This window comes from Schistocerca nitens, chromosome 6 (assembly GCF_023898315.1).
Source record: "Schistocerca nitens isolate TAMUIC-IGC-003100 chromosome 6, iqSchNite1.1, whole genome shotgun sequence".
In the NCBI taxonomy this organism is placed as follows: domain Eukaryota; kingdom Metazoa; phylum Arthropoda; class Insecta; order Orthoptera; family Acrididae; genus Schistocerca; species Schistocerca nitens.
In genome coordinates this window covers 226,588,659-226,614,683 of record NC_064619.1, presented here as the reverse complement: position 1 = coordinate 226,614,683, position 26,025 = coordinate 226,588,659, and the positions used below count along the sequence as shown (strand labels likewise).

The window sequence follows — 26,025 nt, the reverse complement described above, 5'->3', positions numbered from 1 at the left end:
CAGAAAATGCCAGTACACTATAATGTATTATCTGACGAATTAAGTACATTCTAACTGTAAGTGTAAATAGCTTTCTCTGTATCAGAACCCATAAGAAACACAACTGTGACTTGGACTATATATTATTTGCAGTTAGATGCTTAAGGAGATGCTTGAACACAACCTTATCAAATACTTTGAAAAAGCTGGCAATTGTGAAATTGGTCGATAGTTTGATGGTATCTCTTTATCCCCATTCTTGTAAACAGGTTTAACGTCAGCATATTTTAGCCAGTCTGGAAATGTTCCACTGATAAGAGACTGATTACACAAATAACTTAAGATGGAACTTAACTCACATGAGCACTTTTTGATCAACTTCGTTGACGTGATACCATACCCACTAGAGTTCATAGATTTTAAGAATTTTTTTAGTGGGTGCTACTTCTTTGGGAGATCTCCAGTTAGCTGAATTAATTTTTTAAGACTGGTTTCAGATACTCCATTGCACTGATCACCAAACCCGATAACCCCATCTGTCAGTAACAGAGACAAAGCACTTATTAAAAAGTTTGCAACACTACAAGCACTTGTTACCAATACCTGATTTATTTTTGGAGCTGTCTGTTCATCTTCCTTTTTTGCCCTACCTGTCTCTGTCTTCACTACGTCCTATACAGTTTTTACTTTTTTGCCTGATGTAATTATCCTTTTCTTATAATAAAGTTGCTTTGATTTCTGGATTACTTGCTTCAGTGTTTTTCAATATTCCTTGTAATACATTACAATGCTAACATCAGAGCTGTTCCTAGTCTCCTTTTTGTCCTGTGTGATATCTTTATTCCTTGCCTAATCCACGGTTTATTGATTGACTTCTGTTTGATTTGAGCTACCTTTAACGGTAAACAATTTTCAAAAGCGGAAGTAACTTTATTAGTGAATGATTTGTATTTTACATTGGAGTTCGAAGTATTGTAAACATCTATCCAGCTCATGTCTTTGAGAAATTTCCTAAAATTCTCAATTTTTGACTGATTTATTACCCTCCTGTACTCAGATTTAATAGATTTTTTGTCCTGACAATTTTCAACATTTAACACCAGGTGCTGCATGTCATGATCAGATAGGCCCTTCATTATTGGTTTTGTGACATGACTATTTTTCCTAGAATTGTCTACAAAGATGTACTCAATAGCAGTCTCAGAGCGGGTGTGTTTCAGAGAGTGCAGCAATGTTTTCTGCGCCTATGTAATGGTCCCACTGGCACTGGTGGTCATGATTTCGAGCAACCGCTACGAGATTACGTTTTACTAAAACATGTAAGTTATTTGTGTCAACACCAACCACAAATTTAATACTGCAAACTATTTTCTGAAAATATTTATCTGAAGTGTCACTTAGCATGGAAGCTAAAAGTGGGTAGTGTTGACAGGACGAAAATAACTTTTGAAATGAGGTGTTCCAGAAAACTGATGAATGTTAGGTATATAGGGTAACTAGTTTAGAGGATATGCCTTGAATTGGGCAGAAAAGTTCCCTCTGCACAAACTGACGAAAAGAAGGGATATGTTGATTGGAGAAATGCTGGTGTATAAACAATTATTTGGTAGGTGAAAACTGTAGACGGAGCCCAAGCTGGAATACAGCAAGCAGATTCAAATGAATGTAGGTTTCGGAGTTATACAGAGATAAAGATAGTTACCCAGTGACTAGCATGGAAAGCTGCATCAACAAGTCTTCAGGGTGAATGCTACAACGACATAACTTCTAATACAGAAACATGATGAAAACAAAACAATTTTGATGAAGGAAGATGACAGCCTATTTACAGAACTCTAGGAAAGAAACGAAATCCTCTTTTATGATGAACCAGCAACACCCTACATCCTACTTGCATGTATAAAACAGCTTCAAACGTTTGCTTACTTTACAAATGATGTAACGTGTTAAATATTTGACGTACATATGATAAGGTATGTAAACTCTTTTTTTAAATGCATCAGTAGTATCTTATATTGATGTACGAAGCAGAATGTCTATTATAGTGACACTCACGTTAAAATGTCAAGCTGAATACTGAATTTTTACTCTATGAACAACGATCATTTGGTAAGCGATATACAGTCTTCCTTCCATTATTATATGAGGCCGTTAGTGAGAAAAAATTAAGAAAAGTTCCGAAATTATGTTTAAAGTTTGTTGGAAGTCGCTAAGTGCTTTCACTGTCAAACAGTGGATCACTGTAGTGTTGGCAGTTTGCGCGTGAAATGTTCCCAGCTCCCGTGCTGATATTATTAGAGACAATTAATTAAATGAAGGCATTTTACAGTTGATAACTATGTTACATTTCGAACTAGTTTATGGTGGAGTACATTCAATAAATTGTTGCAGATACTTAACTTCAGCGTGGTTGTCTCGAGTTACGTATCTTCTGTTAACCTGGTGTTAGTAATTGTCCGATTTTTATCAATTGCTGGAATAAAACACTAGCTTTCTCTTTGGCTATTTATTCAAAACAGCAGAAACCTCTTCGTGTACTTTTTTTACACCGACAACACATTTCATTCTCATCACAGTAATTCTTCAGATGAAATTCATAACTTTAGAATTCGGCCCTACTCGTACCAAACCAGACATAAAAACTAAACAGATAGGCGCCATAACACAGTACTTTTCGACTGACTGCCCCAGAAACATAACAAGGAGGTAAAAAGAAGAAGGGAGTTGGCGATATAGAATTACGGTGTACATTGTTTTGAAATCAGTGTGGGCAGGGCCTATCGCCATCTTAAATAACCCAAAATATTACCAGACTGTCGTTTACGACTGCTTCTTGTTCATTATTTCTGTTGCGTGCACTTAACAACTATTTTAAATACTAAAAATTACAGTGGTTACTTGAACAACATAGTGTCACGAAGCCAATTTCGAATGTTTCTCTGTTCTTGAATAGTATTTGCTCTAGTAAGACGACACATTTGGCCTCGCTAGTGTAACTTACTTTTTGTTGATATGTTTCGAATAACCAAGAAGTGATGTGCAAAGCATGCTTTCGTAATCTATTTAATTCCACTTTTACTGTATTTGTTTTGTTAGCGAATGAAGCTGGAACTCAAACACCAATGCTTGTTTGCTTACTGGTACTGCTTCTTGTTTGTTACATTTTCAGTTTTCAGCTTAATAAACAACATTTTTAATTTTCACGTTCGCCGAAAAACTTACCTACTTGTTCTTTGCTAACCCATAAAGGTGTGTTAAGAAGAAAGAAGCAAGGTATGCTGTCGTATGTTGTGCTTGTCAACAAAGTGAAATGTCAAAGAAATAGAACATCATATACACTATGGGACCACAAGTATCCGGACACCCTCGAAAACATACGTGTTTCGTATTAGGTGCATTGTGCTGACACCTACTGACGGAGGTACTCTATATCAGCGACATCAGTAGCCATTAGACATCTTGAGAAAGCAGAATGGGCCCTCCGCAGAACTCACGGACTTTGAACGTGGTCAGGTGATTGGGTGTCACTTGTGTCATACGTCTGTTTCCACAGTCCTAAACATCCCTAGGTCCACTGTTTCCGATGTGATAGTGAAGTGGAAACGTGAAGGGACACCCAGCACAGATCTCGTCTGTTGACTGACAGAGAACGCCCACAGTTGACGATGGTCGTAATGTGTAAAAGGCAGACATCTTATCCAGACCATCACACAAGAATTCCAAACTGCATCAGGATCCACTGCAAGTACTATGGCAGTTAAGCTGGAGGTGAGAAAACTTAGATTTCATGCTCGAGTGGTTGCCCATAAGGCACACATCACGCCGGTAAATGCCAAACGACGCCTCGCTTGGTGTAAGGAACGTAAACATTACACGACTGAACAGTGGAAAAACGTTGTGTGGAGTGACGAATCACAGTACATAACATGGGGTTCAGATGGCAGGGTGTGGGTATGGCGAATGTCCGGTGCACGTCATGTGCCAGAGCGTGTAGTACCAACAGTAAAATTCGCAGGCGGCGGTGTTATGGTGTGGTCGTGTTTTACATGGAGGTGGCTTGCACCCCTTCTTGTTTTGCGTGGCACTATCACAGCATAGTCCTACATTGATGTTTTAAGCACTTTCTTGCTTCCCATTGTTGAAGAGCAATTCGTGGATGACGATTGCATCTTTCAACACGCTCGAGCACGGCCCGTGGCGGAGTGGTTACACGACAATAACATCCCTGTAATGGACTGGTCTGCACAGACTCCTGACCTGAATCCTATAGAACACCTTTGGGATGTTTTGGAACGCCGACTTCGTGCCACGCCTCACCGACCGATATCGATACCTCTCCTCAGTGCAGCACTCCGTGCAGAATGGGCTACCATTCTCCAAGAAACCTTCAATCACCTGATTGAACGTATGCCTGCGAGAGTGGAAGCTGTAATCAAGGCTAAGGGTGGGTCAACACCATATTGAATTCCAGAATTACCAATGGAGGGTGCCAGGAAGTTGTAAGTCATTTTCAGCCAGATGTCCGGATACTTTTGATCACATAGTGTAGGTAGTACCTTCATGCAGAATAGAGTTCTTAAAACGACTGTGAGTGCATTACTTTCACTGTAGCTTACACATTTTCTCATTCTGAAAACTTACTGTGATGCTCGCATTCAATGTGTGAAAATAATAGCAATTTAGAGGGTAAAAAAGCGATACAATTTTGTGAAACATGTTACAGAATAGTGCAATACCATAAATATGATTAAGGGAATAGTCTCACACTCTTAGACCACCATAAAATGGATATTTTGCTTTAACACGTATGCAAGGCATTTTGTTAGTTATGATAACCTGTAACCGAAGTAACATACAGGCCTACCTTTCCAGCACTAACCTGTTTGCTTCTTTTTCCGAAATTTTCCTCGTCAGTAACTCTGTAAGTTTGTCAGGAATATCTAACCACAATTGGAACGTAGATATGCTTTGATCATCTGCTTCTTTCTGCTTTTGAATTTCACTGTGAGGGTTTCAAAGTATAGATGACTATCCCATGCTTTGTGGTATACCAGTAGTTAGTTAGTTAGTTTATAAGTTTCATGTTCCTCGTATCATTTCCACGAGAAATCTTAATGATGTGGATCGAGTCATTTTATATTAACACCATTTTTTTGTAAATATGCCTCCATTTTCATCACATATTAATATTTCTGTTTTTAATTAAAGTAGTTCATAGTCATCGCCAAGTATACATAATGATAGTAAATAGTGCTTTGACGAATAGGAGGCGTTATCAAAGAAAAATGTTTTCATTTTAGTTTCTAATTTTACTTTGCTATTGTCAGACATTTTATGTCACTGGGTAAGTGACCAAACGATTGGTTGGAACACTGTGATCCCCTGTTTCTGCAATAGACAACCTTAATCTGGTTATGAATGTAATTTTTTCTTCTGGCATTGTAATTATGTACATCATTCACCAGAATGAGATTTTCACTCTGCAGCGGAGTGTGCGCTGATATGAAACTTCCTGGCAGATTAAAACTGTGTGCCCGACCGAGATTCGAACCCGGGACCTTTGCCTTTCGCGGGCTCTCCGCTGCAGAGTGAAAATCTCATTCTGGAAACATCCCCCAGGCTGTGGCTAAGCCATGTCTCCGCAATATCCTTTCTTTCAGGAGTGCTAGTTCTGCAAGGTTCGCGGGAGAGCTTCTGTAAAGTTTGGAAGGTAGGAGACGAGGTACTGGCAGAAGTAAAGCTGTGAGTACCGGGCGTGAGTCGTGCTTCGGTAGCTCAGTTGGTAGAGCACTTGCCTGCGAAAGGCAAAGGTCCCGAGTTCGAATCTCGGTCGGGCACACAGTTTTAATCTGCCAGGAAGTTTCATATCAGCGCACACTCCGCTGCAGAGTGAAAATCTCATTCTGGAAACATCCCCCAGGCTGTGGCTAAGCCATGTCTCCGCAATATCCTTTCTTTCAGGAGTGCTAGTTCTGCAAGGTTGGCGGGAGAGCTTCTGTAAAGTTTGGAAGGTAGGAGACGAGGTACTGGCAGAAGTAAAGCTGTGAGTACCGGGCGTGAGTCGTGCTTCGGTAGCTCAGTTGGTAGAGCACTTGCCCGCGAAAGGCAAAGGTCCGGAGTTCGAATCTCGGTCGGGCACACAGTTTTAATCTGCCAGGAAGTTTCATATCAGCGCACACTCCGCTGCAGAGTGAAAATCTCATTCTGGAAACATCCCCCAGGCTGTGGCTAAGCCATGTCTCCGCAATATCCTTTCTTTCAGGAGTGCTAGTTCTGCAAGGTTCGCGGGAGAGCTTCTGTAAAGTTTGGAAGGTAGGAGACGAGGTACTGGCAGAAGTAAAGCTGTGAGTACCGGGCGTGAGTCGTGCTTCGGTAGCTCAGTTGGTAGAGCACTTGCCTGCGAAAGGCAAAGGTCCCGAGTTCGAATCTCGGTCGTGCACACAGTTTTAATCTGCCAGGAAGTTTCATATCAGCGCACACTCCGCTGCAGAGTGAAAATCTCATTCTGGAAACATCCCCCAGGCTGTGGCTAAGCCATGTCTCCGCAATATCCTTTCATTCAGGAGTGCTAGTTCTGCAAGGTTCGCGGGAGAGCTTCTGTAAAGTTTGGAAGGTAGGAGACGAGGTACTGGCAGAAGTAAAGCTGTGAGTACCGGGCGTGAGTCGTGCTTCGGTAGCTCAGTTGGTAGAGCACTTGCCCGCGAAAGGCAAAGGTCCCGAGTTCGAATCTCGGTCGGGCGCACAGTTTTAATCTGCCAGGAAGTTTCATGTACATCATTGTTCTTGTTGAAGTGCAGTGGACTATTTACAACAAACTTCATGATGAAAGGCTTCTTTTTAAAGCAAGCAAAGCACATTCACACATTAATACAATCACACATACAAAACTCACACACACATGACCGCGGATGTTCTAGCCAGAATCTTTTTTAAAGAGCGAGGAAATGGGAAGAATTAATAATTTATTATCGGAGAGAGGAAGCTGAGGCATGAGATGCTGCAGCAACAACCTGGGCGGTCACATAGCCGTGTGTTGTGCGGGGACGAGACCGTTGCTACAGTGTGGCTCGGGCGTTGGAGCGTTTTCAGTTTTGGAAGGCAAATACAGGAACGAATAAAAGTAAACAGCGCAACCATAGATTACGATAAGATCTATAAGTACACCCGTAAACGGCGCAAGCTGGCATTGTTTATGAAACAACTGCGTCTCCACACAATCAAAGGACCAGATGCTATTTGGGATACGACCACAAAAGTCGATGGATATTCCCAACGGTCGAAACTGGGCACGGACAGCTCAGAGTGATGTCACGGGGAAGTATTACCGCGGTAATTATTGGAGGTATAAATGGGGTATACCTAATTTTTTGGGCTATTTAAGACGGTGGACGTCGGCTTCAGAGTTTGTGATATAACGACAACTCCCTTCTTTCTTTACCACCATGTTACTACCACATGGTTAACAGCTGACAATTGTGTCACAAAGCCCACGTCAACGATGTTACATTAATATTGTAATGTAGATTGAGATAATAATTTTATACATCTGAAAAATAGAAATTATTCGAAAATATAACTTGAACTGACGTTGATAATTACTTTTACTAGTCGCGCAAACTACGTTGACACTCGGCGCGGTGGCTGATGGAAACGACAATTTCCCATTTACTGTCGCTCTCATCAGCCACCGCGCCGAGCGTCAACTTTGTCTGAGCCAGTAATGTCTGATTTCATTTTAATTTGACTAGCTTTTCAGAAAGCCCTTATTTTAATATAAAAAGTATACCGAAGATTCTCATATTTATCCAGTAGGATAAAGGAATAGAAATGATGATTAAATATAATAAAAAACACCGGAGGAAGAGCTGACAATCATTAATATCGATAAAAAATGGTATCGAGGAATTCATTAACAATGAGACTGGCATCGATAGGGTCAATTTGAAATTGGGGCTATCACGTGCACCATGAGTTACGCTTCCTCAAGGTGTTTACACAGTTTCTGATTTTACTACTTGTCTTAAGCCTTTAACATAAGATTATACCTCTCAATGTGTAGATTATAAAGCTTTTACCAATTTTTAAATTGGTCATTAACTGTATGAAATATTGAAAATCAAAATTTTATTGGACCTTACCGGCGTCTGTTATTTCGATTGAGCAAACTGACAACTTAGAACGCAATTTGTGTGACCATATAGATTGACGAAACTGTGACAGTTGAGCCTGCGAGCTAATCTCGCAAAGATGTTCGGGCTCACATGCGGTTCCTCTTCGTGGAAATGTCGTCTAGGGGTTGAACCGCACTTGTCGCATTACACGCTCTAAATAGACACTTGCGACCCTTTGGTTAAATTGTCTGTCTGATGGCAAGTTTGCGAAGTACAAAGTTACCATAACATATACTAATAGTAATAATAATATTGGGAACTAAATTAACGACCCATAAATGATGTAGGCCACACAGTTGCGATTTGGTTAGAATAATGTTTATCCAGAAAGCAAACTAATCGCGAAAGTAGTCCTATTTAGATTGACTGTTACACTCGGGCGCATGTCCATTTGACACAGTTCGATCACTCACAATCTCATCGCGAAGCACAACACTCCGCTCCTTAACTACACGAAAAGCTGAGTTCACACCAGGTGCGCAGCTGCCCACCGCTCAGAGCTTAAGTCCCGCGATGCCACATAACGCGAAATTTCTAAGTGGTTTCACTTCCTAGTTACCTAAAGACGGACCGTCCGCTTTCACGTCTCAAGCCAGACTGTACCATTTGGTGTCTCCATCCGAACTGTCCGCTTCAGTATCTCAACCAGAACTGCCCTCTGCGCGTCTCCGACCGCGTTTCTCGCGCGCCGAACATCTTCGCTCAACTGACTAGTGCAGTTCCTTTTCCTGAAGCCGTGCATCTGATTGGCTACAGCTTATTCTACATTACATTTTAACATATTTAAATAATCAAAGCTTGACCACTTTTACGTTCTAAATAAAGTAACAATAATATCCATAACATAATAGACGTTAAATTCTTTTACATAAAACCAATACAATTTCCTTCTTAATTTTGAATGTCACGGCCAGTAGCCTTGCACCAATGTGCTTTCTGATAAAAAAAAGAACGAAAGTAACTATTATGCACTAAACTTTACAACAAATATTCTATTACCTAATTATTCAATAAGGTGTCATGCTGTCATCATTCAATGTTTTTTGTGTGGAGGAAATGATCATCTGATGCTTATCTGAAAATACTTATAATTTAAATTTACTATATATTTTAAACAAATAAAGTTACAGAGTTCATCTTTACAACGTTTGTCATTTTAATGATGCGCTTTTATATGAAATATCGATCGTTAAGATCGACCAAGCATTCAGATTTTGGCATTCAGCTCTTTGTTACAAGATTAGTTAATTTCACATCAACAGTAAATCCTAAACTATTATAGATATGATTAATGTTCAAGTTTTATTGGGATCACCATGAAAATTTATGGAGGATGGCAGATTAAAATTACTGCAGCTTGATTCCCTGCAATACTACAGAATTAAATAACTTTCATAAATGTTTCCCTTTATGGCCGATCTTATGTCCGCCATATTTAACACTGCTACGTCTCCTTCGCCACAAAAGCCTTCTACTGGGTCTCCCTGTGACGTAGGTTCTCGTCTGTCTCACTCGCACACTACAGCGCTTGTGTCTCAACAGACAATAGACGCCTGTGAGTTTCCCCATCTCGTGGTGAATCTGCGCCCTTTGGGGCATCCAGTATGGACGACAGGGTTCGTTTCACAGTTTCTGAAGGCTGACTCTTTCGGCCATATACGTAAATGAGCGCGAAATGCTCGTTAACTCACACGCCATAGCGTTGCGTTTTCCTTGGAATGCTTGATAAGGCGGACGCATTAAAGGCGTGGCTCGGTTCACGCCTGTTCTCGACTTTCAGACGTCAGCCGCAATCGAAAATGTGTAAATCGCTGTTCAAGGTACAGGCAAATACTGTTAACACGAGAAATTCTAACGAATATTGTTGTCTTTGCCTTTTTTTCGTACTGTGAGGTATTTTAACGATGTGTGTTCTCTAAGGATAAGCTATCTTGACCTCTTTGTTTACTTCGGCAAAATATATCATCTACAGCAATACTCTGCAAACCACGTGAAGCACATCACAAAGCGTACCTCCGATGGTACCACTAATTAGTACATATTTATGCTCCATTCTCGTACGGAGAGTAGTAGGAATGACTGCTTAAAATGCCTCTGCAATTAGCCTGACCTTCGTCGGCTCCTTCCCCACCTCCCGCCCCACTTTGTTTTTCCTCTCCTTCCCCCTTTTCTTTCCCACCATCTGTCCCGGTTCCCCCCATCTGTCCTCGGCTGTCGTGTATCATATTTGTGCCAACTTTTTAGTGCAGTGTTCAAGTGAGTGTTCAGTGTTGTGCGTCTTTCCAAAGTGTTGCGAACAGAAATCGTGCTGTTGCTGGGTGTGATTTTTATATCTCTTGCGAACAGAAACCAAAAAGTCCCCGTGTTTTTAATTGTCTGTCTATTAGTTTACCTGTCTGCTTCCTGTGTATTTTATTAGCATCGCCAACCATTTGTTTTATGTTTTAAGTTCCACAATTTTCCGCCGTTTAATCATTTAAGTCACCGATTTCGTCGCCTGCTTTTATTATTTATTGTCTTCATTTTTAAAACAAATTCTGTAGGCTGAAGAGCGACGTACTAAGCTGCTGACAGCCCGCCCCCTTCGGGGCGAAATCGAATCTCAATACAGGAAAAAAAAAAGCCTGAGCTTGCCTTCCGATTCCTGCAGGAGCAGTACGTAGGGGGTTGTAGTATATTCCTATAGTCTTTTCTTAAAGCTCCTAAAGTTCTGTATGTAGGTTTTCAAAGAATAGTTCGCGACTATCTTGAAGCGTCCGCAGTGTAAGGTTTTAGCATCTCTTTGATGCTTTCCCGTAGGTCGAACAAACATGTGGCCCTTCGTACTGCCCTTCTTCGTGTACGTTCAATATCCCCTGTTAGTCCTATTTGGTACGGGTCACATACACTTGAGCAATATTCTAGAATGCCTCGCAAAAGTGTGGAACGGTTACACTTAAAAGGGTAGAGGATGATTATACTTGATTTCAGTCTCTGTGCCTTTAAGCATTAACATTATTTTCCATTTAACTGTCATTTACTCTCAACTTTCCTTTAGACCCTATTCGCAGCTTGCATCTGACACTCATTTAAAGAAACGCGCAACGCAATGATGTCTTTCAAATTTAGCAGGATTAATTAGGGGAATAGAATAGGAAGTTTAATTTCATTAATCTCTCAGTTTAGTCTACCACAAATACGTTAAATATGTGGATAGCATCGTATTCTAGAAATCGTGGAATATTTTTGTAAACGAGACAAAATATTTATTGAATAGCCAGATTATCAGTCGACCTAGTCCAGTTAAGACAACAGTATTGAATTATTAATAAATTCTGATTCTCTACATTACATGAACATTTAATGAATTATGTTAAGGCATCAAATCCACACACTGTTGTGGGGTGGACAGGATGGTCAAAGGAAACGGGAATTCGGCAAACATACTCGCTCTTTCAACAACAGCCAGAATAAATATTCTACTAGTACTGCTAGACAGTAAACAGAATCTAATGATTATTCGGTGGAGAGTATCTGCGCTAAGTCTAAAAGCTAGACCGTGAACTGATCAGCACGAGGACGCATAAGGTGCAAGGCATACAAAGAAAACACCGGCTATAACTTCCTCAAAAACATACGAATAATCCTCGAAGGCTGAAGGCATGGGCATTTACCGGGAGTTTCATGTGAAGATGATTTAAATTTGATCATGTACAACAAATCGCGAAAATACTTTAAAGTATAAACTGGTCAATTGCAGAAACATCAAATAATTTAGAAAAGCAGTGGAAGTATGTTTTTAATATGTTCACGCCAAGTTCATCCCCGGAATCCCACAATGAAAAGGCATCAATTTACAATGGAAAATTCAACAACAATAAAAAATGCGTTTCATACATGAGTTAGATTCTGTTTTCAGCAAAGTGGCATTGTGGCGGTGCAAAGCCATAGAGTTTAAAGTTCTGAACTTACGATTCTCACAGTTACGTTTAATAAATTTACTATGTATTTTTAGAATAAATGCACTACCAAAGCGGCCTGGGAAGCTACGTCTCTTCTGTTCTGCTATATATGTGGAACATAAGTCATTAATACACAAAGTATTTTTACCAAAGCTCATGAACAAACCAAAAATGCAAAATCGCAAGTCTCACAATTCCGTCTAATAAATTTACTATGTATAATTAAAATATATACACCGCCATGTAAATCTGAGAAACTAAGTCTCATTTATTCTACAACACACTTGGAACCTAGCTCATTCATGCACACAATATTCATACCAAAATTCAAAAAATGGTATTGAAACTTCACACGAATGTTATTCACACTCTAATATGATTACCCCGGATTCCAAAAGAAACTGCAATGAAATGACAGAGCCGGCCGGAGTGGCCGTGCGGTTCTAGGCGCTACAGTCTGGAGCCGAGCGACCGCTACGGTCGCAGGTTCAAATCCTGCCTCGGGCATGGTTGTGTGTGATGTCCTTAGGTTAGTTAGGTTTAATCAGTTCTAAGTTCTAGGCGACTGATGACCTCAGAAGTTAAGTCGCATAGTGCTCAGAGCCATTTGAACCTTTTTTTTTTTTTTTAATGACAGAAATTGGCACCGTAAATATTTCAAATACTACCACCCTTGGGCTACCTACAGATCGGTCCGTACTTACCAAGCTCCAGCCGAACAGTAATGCTTTCAGCCCCTCAGCCCAACCGCCTCCGCTACCCCTGTAGTGGTGTGGGACACCAAAGATTCGGTCGTCGTACCCGCCAACCCAACTCTCTTGTGTGCTATTTACCAGCTCTGATGTCCAATCTAGACCCTCCTGCCCTTCTGTTTCCCCTGTGGCAACTGACAAAACTGGAGGAGCAGGCGAAAACTGCGGTAGCAGAAAGCTACTGGCTACGCTCACAAAAACTCACATTCACTCGTTTTAGTCACGCACAACAAGTTAAATAATGGAACGAGGGCGTTGGTGTGATTCAGGTACCCATTTCTTTGTAACATAATAAGGAAAGGATAAGAAACATTCAAGGAAACGACAGGCTTCCTTCTGAGAGATAGACAGTACTTCATTATAGATAAATGCATCGTCAATGAAAATTCTTAGTCTATTATCAGTATTTACAGTCAGGTCATTGATATACAACATGAACAACAAGGGTCTCAACACTCTGCCGTGGAGCACATCTGAAGCTACTTCTACATCTATTAATGACTGTCCATCCGAGACAAAATGGTTCAAATGGCTCTAAGCGCTATGGGACTTAACATCTGAGGTCATCAGTCCCCTAGACTTAGAACTACTGAAACCTAACTATCCTAAGGACATCACACACATTCATGCCCGAGGAAGGATTCGAACCTGCGACCGTAGCAGGCGCACGGTTGCGGACTGAAGCGCCTAGAACCACTCGGCCACAGCAGCCGGCCATCCGAGACATCATGCTGCGTCTGCCCTGCTAAGAGTTCCCCAGTCCAGTCACGAATTTCGCTTGATACCACATACGATCGCACTTCCGACAGTAGGCGCAGATGTTGTATACTGAGTCAATGTGTTAGTCACCGTATCTAACGCTATTTAGAAAGCTAATGGTTTTAGACCATAAATGAGATGGACAACGCATGATTTAACTATATGAAATACATCATCACTGTCTATTTCTTTTGTATGTGGATTACGGAGTAACCGCAAATTTTTGATTGTTGTGTTGAAGCCACTTTAGTACTTACCTGACATACCCATCAAACTTTTAATATTACTCTGTAGCTTCAGATTTAAAAAATATTCTACTCTCATCATGTCTGAACTGTTTATCAATCACGTTTAACTTCAACACAAGGTCCATGAAGTGGAGCTGCATGTCCTCGGGAAATACAACGGCGTGAACAACATAGGAAGACCATCTTGGTTAATATTACAAAGCCAGATCAATCAGCGATCGAGACCGTTCCCCCCACAACTTCTGAAATGGCTGCTACCCGTTTTAATGAGCCATACGTCTGTCTGGACTCTCCACAAATATCCCTCTGAAGTGGTTCCATCTACGGTATGACTGTCTGTATCGCTGAGGCACTCAAGCAATTCCATCACCGCAAGGTCAACGACACCTTATGTGAGGTATAACTGCAGTGAAGACTCGCATGTGAGTTGTATCAGTTCCGTGACTGTTGTCTGTGGAAGTTGTTTTCCAATATTTTAAGTGTATTGTGGTGATTATTATTTAATGTGTTAGTTTTTTCACTGGCGTCATTAATTCACACAATACGGGGCCATGAGTAAGCTTCGTTTAATGTAGCATTATTAATACCAACAAAATCTGATAATTAATTCCTGCAATGCTTGTCAACGTCATGTGCATCTCACCATTCAAAGTGTGCTGAATAATTAGCCACTGAAGGGCAAACTTTCTGCGTGTGTGTTTAGTAAATTAAAACTGTGTATTATAATTTTATATTTTGAAAATATACTATGTGATCAAAAGTATCCGGATACCCTCAAAAACATATGTTTTTCATATTAGGTGTATTGTGCTGCCACCTACTGCCAGGTACTCCATATAAGCGACCTCAGTAGTCATTAGACATCGTGAGAGAGCAGAATAGGGCCCTCCGCGGAACTCAAGGACTTCGAACGTGCGCAGGTGATTGGGTGTTGCCGGCCGGAGTGGCCGAGCGGTTCTAGGCGCTACAGTCTGGAACAGCGCGATCGCTTCGGTCGCAGGTTAGAATCCTGCCTCGGGCATGGATGTGTGTGATGTCCTTAGGTTAGTTAGGTTTAAGTAGTTCTAAGTTCTATGGGACTGATGACCTCAGAAGTTAAGTCCCATAGTGCTCAGAGCCATTTTTGATTGGGTGTTAGTTATGTCATACGTCTGTGGCGAGATATCCACACTCCTAAACATCCCTAGGTCCACTGTTTCCGATGTGATAGTGAAATGGAAACGTGAAGGGACACGTACAGCACAAAACCGTTCAAGCCGATCTCGTCTATTGACTGACAGAGAACCGCGCGGGATTAGCCGAGCGATTTAGGGTGCTGCAGTCATGGAATGTGCGGCTGGTCCAGGTTCGAGTCTTCCCTCGGGCATGGGTGTGTGTGTTTGTCCTTAGGATAATTTAAATTACATAGTGTGTAAGCTTAGGGACGGATGACCTTAGCAGTTAAGTCGCATAAGATTTCACAAACATATTTCGACTGACAGAGACCGCCGACAGTTGAAGAGGGTCGTAATGTGCAATAGGCAGACATCAGTCCAGACGATCACACGTGAATTCCAAACTGCATCGGGATCCACTGCAAGTACGATGACAGTTAGGCGAGAGGTGAGAAAATTTGGATTTCATGGTCGAGCGGCTGCTCATAAGCCACACATCACGCCGGTAAATGCCAAACGACGCCTCGCTTGTTGTAAGGAGCGTAAACACTGGACGATTGAACAGTGTAAAAACGTTGCGTGGAGTGACGAATCACGGTACACAATGTGGCGACCCGATGGCAGGGTGTGGCTATGGCGAATGCCCGGTGAGCGTCATCTGACAGACGTGTAGTGCCAACAGTAAAATTCGGAGGCGTTGGTGTTATGGTGTGGTCGTGTTTTTCATGGAAGGGGCTTGCACCCCTTGTTGTTTTGCGTGGCACTATGACGATCGAACACCTGTTCACAATGCACGGCCTGTGGCGGAGTGTTTACACGACAGTAACATTCCTGTAATGGACTGGCCTGAACGGACCCCTGACTTGAATCCTATATTACAGCTTTGCGATGTTTTGAAACGCCGACTTGGTGCCAGGACTCACCGACCGACATCGATACTTCTCCTCAGGGCAGTTCCCCATGAGGAACTCGGTGCCATTCCCCAAAAAAACTTTCGAGCAGTTGATTGAACGTATGACTGCGAGAGTGGAAGCTGTCATCAAGGCTAAGGGTGGGCCAACACCATATTGAATTCCACCATTACCGATGGAGAGCGCCACGAACTTGTAAGTCATTGTCAGCCAGGCGTCCCGATACTTTTGATCACATAGTGTATTGTCTACATTTCTCACGTATTCCAACTCCACGGTGCAGACCTGACGAATATTCACTGTTGACTGGTCTCAGCGTCATCGTCAATGGCGACCTTCATATGAGGTGGGGAGGGATGTAGGTTCAGCTCTCGGAGTTGTTGGTTCTATTGGCCGTTGACAGCTTTCCGGGCTTTAAAGTCAAACTCTTCTTTCAAGTAGCTCCCCTGTTGACATCTAAAGGATGAACGGACCCCATTGCAGACAGAGTTACTCATAAATGTCTCCAGTGTTTCAGGAGATAACTCCACAAAAACTTAATAGGCATAAAGAAAATTTCACATATCAGTGAGCAGAGTATCTGTCTAAGTTTTTGACTTACACTACCGGCGCTCAATATGGCCACCGTTAGTGATGCGGCAAACGTCAATTTATTGAAGTCGCTGACACGAAATGCCTAGGCAGACGTAGCAACAGCACTCTTTGGAAATATGTTCACCGGGTTCCGTAACTGCACTGCCTACCTAAACTAATTCATCTGCAGCTGGTGCTCTTCTGGCTAGGGTTGCTGCCTTTGGATCACAGGGTCGCGGGTTCGATTCCCGGACGGGTCGTGGGTGTTTTCCGCCTGGGGACTGAATGCTTGTGTTGTCCTCATTATTTCATCATCATTCACAAAGTGGCGAGACTGGACTGTGGAAAGAAGCTGAGCGCCCCACAAACCAAATATCATCATCACACTCGTATCTGAACTAATTCGATGCTACAGAAATGAGCGGATGATTTATTTTCATGTTCTTACACAGGTGCCACACAGTGGTGCGATCTACAGTTACGTCACTGTGCGTATTGCTAATCTAAACTTGAAAAGAAATTTCATCCAGTGATGTGTGTCATTTTATTACATGTTTTATTGTTTCTTCGCTGTCATCTTCTGAAACTCCGAAGGTACTTACAAATAACGCTGTGTAGGAATTTTATCTGGATCATTCACATACTGATCAAGGATGCAGACAGCTCCGCTAGGGATGTGGATTGGTTACTGTATAGAACATTTAAATTTATAAGGAAAAACAGTAGCAAATTATGAAACAACGAAAATACTGAATTTTAATTTAAATTTTGAAATTGGAGATGCGAAATTATTATTTAAGTTTTCCAATAATTCTTTTTCTTTTTCTGACACTAGCTTTTCTGTAAAAGAGTGGTTCAGCAAATTTATTTGTACTTTCTTGTCAAAAATATAGTAATGTTCGCTTTTTCGAAAATTCGTTTGTATATTTTCATTTTTGTTTGCTGTGATAAACACATCTTCTAAGTTGTTTAGTTCAATAAACATGAATAACGTAAAACACAGCCTATATAATGTGTATATTATAAAAATTGTGTGTGTGACTGTAAGTACGTTCTACATCTCCTCCTAAACTACTGGAAAGATTGCAACATAACTAGGTATATGGCATAACGTATCGATGCCACAGCACGAGCGCCGCAAAGTTGATAACAGAACTGTAAGCTTCCCTTACAAACTGATAGTGGTAACGCAGAATGTGGTGGACGCCCACTGAGTCACTTCTCCAGCGGCGCTGGACTACGAGCGCCGCAATGTAGGATGGCAGGTGACAGCCAGCCACCCCATTTGTACTCGGAGCCACTTCGCTACAACACCACCGCTCTTGCTTAGAACAGCGAATCTCTTCCCTGCTAACACTGTGATAGCTGGACTCTTCTTCTTGCTGCATTATTTGTGTTGAGTCTTCGTACACTTGGAGAAACACGGGTTAAGTAAATGTGTTCATGTCCAGCTTTCCTACGATGACAGTTGTAGCGCCATTCTGTGGCCCACCTCTCGTAACCGTCGTGTATGAAGTCGCAGAAAACAAGATACTCATATCTGAAAAGAAGCATTGCGGGGGCAACAATCACTCACCGGCCATAGGGATGGGGGTGGAAGGGGATGACAAAGAAGCATGTATCACGATTAACTGCAGTAATCTGAACCAAACTGTTGTACACACATACCTTATTATTTGTGTTGTTTGCATAGTTACTTTTCTTTAAATACTCTGGTGTAATTACTCCTAACATGTCTAGGCGTGGGGGTACGGCTGAGTGGGACCTGCAAAAACGTTCGAAAAGCACCTGTTGATATTTGTATTTAGTTGATCTGAAGTACTTTAAAACAATGAAACACGATGTACACTCCTGGAAATTGAAATAAGAACACCGTGAATTCATTGTCCCAGGAAGGGGAAACTTTATTGACACATTCCTGGGGTCAGATACATCACATGATCACACTGACAGAACCACAGCCACATAGACACAGGCAACAGAGCATGCACAATGTCGGCACTAGTACAGTGTATATCCACCTTTCGCAGCAATGCAGGCTGCTATTCTCCCATGGAGACGATCGTAGAGATGCTGGATGTAGTCCTGTGGAACGGCTTGCCATGCCATTTCCACCTGGCGCCTCAGTTGGACCAGCGTTCGTGCTGGACGTGCAGACCGCGTGAGACGACGCTTCATCCAGTTCCAAACATGCTCAATGGGGGACAGATCCGGAGATCTTGCTGACCAGGGTAGTTGACTTACACCTTCTAGAGCACGTTGGGTGGCACGGGATACACGCGGACGTGCATTGTCCTGTTGGAACAGCAAGTTCCCTTGCCGGTCTAGGAATGGTAGAACGATGGGTTCGATGACGGTTTGGATGTACCGTGCACTATTCAGTGTCCCCTCGACGATCACCAGTGGTGTACGGCCAGTGTAGGAGATCGCTCCCCACACCATGATGCCGGGTGTTGGCCCTGTGTGCCTCGGTCGTATGCAGTCCTGATTGTGGCGCTCACCTGCACGGCGCCAAACACGCATACGACCATCATTGGCACCAAGGCAGAAGCGACTCTCATCGCTGAAGACGACACGTCTCCATTCGTCCCTCCATTCACGCCTGTCGCGACACCACTGGAGGCGGGCTGCACGATGTTGGGGCGTGAGCGGAAGACGGCCTAACGGTGTGCGGGACCGTAGCCCAGCTTCATGGAGACGGTTGCGAATGGTCCTCGCCGATACCCCAGGAGCAACAGTGTCCCTAATTTGCTGGGAAGTGGCGGTGCGGTCCCCTACGGCACTGCGTAGGATCCTACGGTCTTGTCGTGCATCCGTGCGTCGCTGCGGTCCGGTCCCAGGTCGACGGGCACGTGCACCTTCCGCCGACCACTGGCGACAACATCGATGTACTGTGGAGACCTCACGCCCCACGTGTTGAGCAATTCGGCGGTACGTCCACCCGGCCTCCCGCTACCCACTATACGCCCTCGCTCAAAGTCCGTCAACTGCACATACGGTTCACGTCCACGCTGTCGCGGCATGCTACCAGTGCTAAAGACTGCGATGGAGCTCCGTATGCCACGGCAAACTGGCTGACACTGACGGCGGCGGTGCACAAATGCTGCACAGCTAGCGCCATTCGACGGCCAACACCGCGGTTCCTGGTGTGTCCGCTGTGCCGTGCGTGTGATCATTGCTTGTACAGCCCTCTCGCAGTGGCCGGAGCAAGTATGGTGGGTCTGACACACCGGTGTCAATGTGTTCTTTTTTCCATTTCCAGGAGTGTATATCTTATTTTGATTGTCCATTGCGTCAAACAAGCCACCAGAATGTGCACGGAAGTGAGCCAATACATCAGAAAACACAACAGATCACCACCATGCCCCCCTACGATCTCTTGCTTGACACTACTGAAGTCGCAAATGACGGTAGTTTGAGATTAGTGAAATTTACACTACGGGACGTCTGGCTCGGAAATTTCCTTGAAGTAACAGATTTGTAACAGTTCGTTGCCTCACTGTTGTTGCAACTGCTGCTCAAATTGGTGCTGCAGATGCAGAACGATGCGCCACAGCCATACGCCGAACACTGTGGTGTTCCCTCTCACAAGGGAAACTCCCCACCGCAACCCCCCCCCCCCCCCCCCCCCTTAGATTTAGTGGATGAGGTGCTACCTTTCGTGACGTTTGCCTGCAACACCGCCAAACAAGACACCACAGGATTTACGCAATTTTTCCTGGTTCATGGGCTGAGGCGACTATGACGATGGACACTGTGTTTCCGTTACATCCTGATGACGTGGACGACGACTACATCGGCCAGGTGTTAACCAGAGCTTAGGGAGCTCGGCAGTTAACTCGACTCCGCACGCTGCAGGCTCAGGAAAACGATCGCCGAAGGTATGACGTGAGCCACCACCCTGTTATCTACCAGCCTGGTGACCTCGCAGGCCGATGTGACCGAGCGGTTCTAGGCGCTTCAGTCCGGAACCGCGATGCTGCTGCGGTCGCAGGTTCGAATCCTGCCTCGGGCATGGATGTGTGTGATGTCCTTAGGTTAGTTAGATTTAAGTAGTTCTAAGTTCTAGGGGACTGATGATGACCTCAGATGTTAAGTCCCATAGTGCTTAGAGCCATTTGAACAATTTTTTGTCATTTGTGTGGGTATAAGTGGCTATATACAGCCCTTAGAATTTATCACCTTACAAGAGTGTAGTCATGATGTCATTCTCGGATGGGACTTTTTGAAAGCTTCTCAGGCAATTATAGATTGCGGTCGCTCGAAGATTATTCTAGACGAGACGAGATACTGTGGACAGGAAGACGCGCATTCGAATGTGTGGAGACTGTATGTGCTCGATGAAGTGATCATTCGTGCAGTCAGCGATCGAAAGGTAACTGTCATGTGTCATGCCATGCATCAACCCATGGACCTTGTAGTGGAATGTAAGAGAAGCATACCACTGAAGAATAATTTGGTCATCCCAGCCTCTGTCTTCTCGTTTAAGAACGGATTCGGTGAATTGTGGATCGTTAACTGTAACTGAGAACCGCAGATCCTTCCAAGACGCATGTGCATAGCAAACGCTGAGCCGTTAATTAAAGGGCAGCTGAGCGTCATGGAAACCTCCCATGCCGAGTCTGTGGGCGAAATTAGCGCTACCACTACGATACAAGATCTTCTAGCTCGACTATCACCAGATCTCACTAAGGCACAACAGAAGAAGCTACTTGCCATTCTTCAAAAGTTCTCTGAATGCTTCAATCCACAGGTGAAGAGCAAATTAGACAAATCGATGGTGATGCACCGGATTCGTACTGGAGACTATAAACCAATAAGCCCGAGAGCATACCATGTGTCAGCAACGGAACGTCGAATAATTCGCGATGAGGTGGAGAAAATGATGAAGAATGACATCATTCAGCCTTTGCAGAGCCCTTGGTCGTCACCAGTGTTTCTTGTCAGGAAGAACGATGGCAGTTGGCGCTTTTCTGTTGATTACAGGAAGCTTAATAAGATAACTAAAAAGGACGTTTACCCTCTTCCACGAATTGACGATACACTAGATTGTCTGAAGGGGGCTAAGTTTTTCTCAACCGTGGACATGTTCTCGGGATACTGGCAAATCGAAGTAGATGAGGCTGATCGTGAGAAACCTGCATTCATCCACCCCTGAGGGCCTGTATGAGTTTAAGGTAATGCAGTTTGGTTTGTGTAATGCACCAGCAATTTTTGAACAGATGGTGGATAATCTTCTAAGGCACCTGAAGTGGATGATGTGTCTTTGTTATTTAGATGACATTATAGTGTTCTCAGAGACCTTTGATGAACACATAAAAAGACTGAGGGCCGTTCTTAAGTGTCTCCAACAAGCCAGACTGAAACTTAATCCAAGAAAGTGGCTCTTTGGAGCAAAAGAAATCAAAATACTTGGACACCTTGTGTCAAACGAAGGTGTGCGGCCAGACCCAGAAAAGGTGAAATATGTAACGGAATTTCCTATTCCTAAAAGTATTAGAGATATGAGAAGCTTCCTTGGATTATGTTCTTATTACCGTCGTTTTATCAAAGATTTTTGTATCAAAGCCAGGCCACTCAAAGAATTGTTAAAAGCTGATGCTAAATTTATCTGGGGTGGTGCTCAACAAGATTCTTTCGATATGCTGCGAAAAGCTCTGACGACTGACCCTGTACTTGGTCTGTATGATGAGAGAGCACCTACAGAACTACACACAGATGCCAGTGTGTTTGGGATCGGTGCTGTTCTGGTGCAAATTTCGGATGGAAAAGAGAAGGTTATAGCCTATGCTTCTAGGACACTTACAAAAGCTGAGAGAAACTACTCAACTACAGAAAGAGATGTCTTGCTGTGATCTGGGCCATGGGCAAATTTCGACAGTATCTCTATGGAAGGCCATTCACTGTTGTTACAAACCATCATTCACTTTGTTGGTTGACAGGTCTTAAGGATCCAACAGGACGACTCGTTAGGTGGGAACTACGTCTTCAAGAGTATGACATTACCATAGTGTACAAAAGTGGAAGAAATCACCAAGATGCCGACTGTCTCTCAAGAAACCCTGTGCAAGACCATCAAGACTTTGATGAAGATAGTGACTGTCTCGCTGCACTCCAGGATCTCTCTGCTGAGCAGAAGAAGAATGCCAAGATATCTCAAATTATGCTTGCCTTAAATCGGTCAGAGGACTTGAAAGGACAATTTAAGGTAGTTAATGGATTACTTTGCAAGAAGAACTTTGATCCGTTTGGAAAGCGGTGGCTACCAGTGATTCATAAACACATGCACTTAGATGTTCTACACAAATTCCATGACACGCCGAGTAAGACGTCGTGGTCTCCCGACCTTCAGTGCTTACATATTCCGCCCTCACAATCAGATTCCACACATCAATACACTTCATTCGAATCCAAACTCGATAAGATAAAGTCAATATTGTATGAATTCATGTAAACGATATGCAAATAACTAATAAATCGCAAGTGCGCCCCATGGTTGAAATATTCGAGGCTGGCGTACACACATACATTCCAGACACGACGGTCACAGGAGCTTTTAGTTAGGGAGAGGCAACCGCATGCCAGGAGGCCAGTCCCAACCCATCTACGTCGGCCGGTGACTGCCTGTAGAGCAGACAGTGTTTGCCCGAGTGAAAGGACGACCCTGTGTTCAGCTTAAAAGCAAATTCCGCTACATTGTGTGGGAGTGGCCAGCTTACGCATTCTTTACACATAGCATGCAGTTTCAGAGATTTTCACAGGGAGACAGCAAACGCCAAAAGCCGATACTACAGATTTCCAGATTGGTTGCCTTAAACGAAACGTCATTCTCCCGTTTTAGAAGAGCAATGCTGATTGGCAGACGATATTTCTGATGCCTTGAGCTGAAGGAGTAATGGAAGAGACCGAAAGATATACCCCCTCACGTCTAGTGTGGAGAGGGGCCGTTCCGTTGTCGCTCTTGGAGCGAGAACACGTAACGAGAGCATGCGCGCTCGTACGTGTATTCAAAGAGCGAGGAACAAGTCTCTCCTCAGTACTTCACTGGGAGAGCACCGCTGTCGAGAGCGAATCGAAGTGCGACTCTATACTGAATCTTTGCGATTAAGCATTGTTCACTGTGTTGGCGGCCACACTTATTGTACGGTGTGAACGGACAGAGCTATAGTTAAACGCCTGCGAGCGAATTTTGAGTGGCATTGCGGTGGACTGGTTATCTGCCTGGTGTACCACGCCAATAGATAGACTAGGGGCGAATAGAAGTCTTTGACTTCATCAAGGCGTAGGGAGAGTTTGATTGGTGAAGGTCAATCTAGAAAGAACGAGAGTTATCTTATTTGTCAGCAACGAGCGGCGCAGACAGCAGTCATCGCAGCTTATGGTATTGTGCGCTACAGCTATTGCGAGCCCCATATTTCTTCCACAACAGTACCCTTCACTGCATTTCACATGCGACGCCTCGACCGTACCTAGCAACATTCTAACGGATAATTATTCAAGTTGAGTAGGCGCGGCTCTCAGCCCTTCTGCCAAGTCAATAACAATCTTAAACTTTGTATAGAAATTTCATTAGCGAATCCTATCCTTGAGGGGTAACTTCACATTCCGAAAAGAACCAGGATATAACGTGTTCAATTCATAACTAAAAATGCCATTCTGATTTCTCAGAATTTTTGCAAAATAAATAATAATTTTCGTTAGTATCATGTTTTTATTACACTAACTAGCACTACTCCAGTACCCAAGTATCCCACTAGTTACGTAAGAAATTTTGTTAATTTTTGTGTAATTTTCTTACAGCGGACGACTCCAGAAGATATTTATTGCTGAAAGTTTTTCAGGCATTTCTCTTGTAAGTAGGCTGCTTAGGTTTTTATATTGGTAACGCCACGTAGCGCTCTGTATGAAAATCACTGGCTGTGCTGTGTGCAGTCTGTAGCTGGTTTGCATTGTTGTTTGATATTGTAGTGTTGGGTAGCTGGATGTTAACAGCGCGTAGCGTTGCACACTTGGAGGTGAGCCACCAGCAGTGGTGGATGTGAGGAGTGAGATGGCGGAGTTTTGAGAGCGGATGATCTGGACGTGTGTCCATCAGAGACAGTAAATTTGTAAGACTGGATGTCATAAACTGCTATATATATTATGACTTTTGAACACTATTAAGGTAAATACATTGTTTGTTCTCTATCAAAATATTTCATTTGCTAACTATGCCTATCAGTAGTTAGTGCCTTCAGTAGTTAGAATCTTTTATTTAGCTGACAGTATTGGCGCTCGCTGTATTGCAGTAGTTCGAGAAACGAAGATAACGAAGATTTTTGTGAGGTAAGAATTCATGAAAGGTATAGGTTATTGTTAGTCAGGGCCATTATTTTTTTGGGATTACTGAAAGTCAGATTGCGTTGCGCTAAAAATATTGTGTGTCAGTTTAGTGTTGATCAGAATAAGTAAAGTGAGAAATGTCTGAGTACGTTCAGTTTTGCTCAGCTGTTTGAAAATCAAATAACGTAGGGGTTTATCAGCACAGTAATTCATAAACTTTTCTAAGGGGACGTTTCACTCTTTAGAACGTTAGGAGCGTCTGTCTGACTTCTGTAGTAGTGTGGGGGTGGAAATTGCATCTTGCAGGAGCCACAGGGTAAAGGGTACATCTCAGATTAATCCGTTGCGCAGAATAACAGAATAGCACCCACTCGCTCACAACCTGAGGCCGAACATCTCGGATTTATTAAGACATACGATAGAATCCGCAAGAAATTTTTCTGGCCAGGTTTATTTAGGAGTGTCCATCACTAAATGTCGCACTGTCGAGAGTGCCAGAGGAGAAAGGTAGTTCCTCAGAAACCATGTGGTCGACTCATACCAATTCCACCAGTCGAAACGACTTTCCAACGTGTTGGAATTGACTTTCTCGGACGATTTCCAACGTCTGCTAGTGGCAATAGATGGATTATTGTTTGCATAGCGCGTCAGATAATCAGTGCAATTACAAAAGCCGTGAAAACAGCCGAAGTATTCGAGGTAGCCAAATTCATCGTGGAAAACATTGTAATAAAACACGGTGCCCCAAGGTCGTTAATTACGGATAGAGGGAAAGTTTTTCCATCGAATCTTGTGACAGAGATAAACCGTCGGTGCAACATTACTCATCACATGACGACTGTCTATATCCGCAAACTAACGGGCATAGTGAACGCCTTAATAAGACCTTGGCCGACATGTTATCAATGTTCGTCAATGTTGAGCAGAGCAACTGGGATGAGGTGTTACCTTTTGTGACGTTTGTCTACAACACCGCCAAACAAGACACCACAGGATTTACGCCATTTTTGCTGGTGCATAGGCAGAGGCGACTACGACGATGGACACTGTGTTTCCGTTACATTCTGATGACGTGGACGACGACTACATCGGCCAGGTGTTAACCAGAGCTGACGAAGCTCAACTCAGCACGCTGCAGGCTGAAGAAAACGATCACCGAAGGTATGACGCGAGCTACCACCCTGTTGTCTACCAGCCTGGTGACCTCGCCGGCCG

The 26,025-nt window shown here is 43.2% G+C and overlaps 1 non-coding gene across 1 annotated transcript; it reads left to right on the top strand.

The window, feature by feature from the left end:
- Window positions 1-6,646: 6,646 nt before the first annotated feature.
- On the top strand, window positions 6,647-6,721 carry Trnas-cga (transfer RNA serine (anticodon CGA)). Its single transcript has one exon. It is a non-coding gene; the product is annotated as a tRNA-Ser (tRNA).
- The last annotated feature ends 19,304 nt before the right edge of the window (window positions 6,722-26,025 follow it).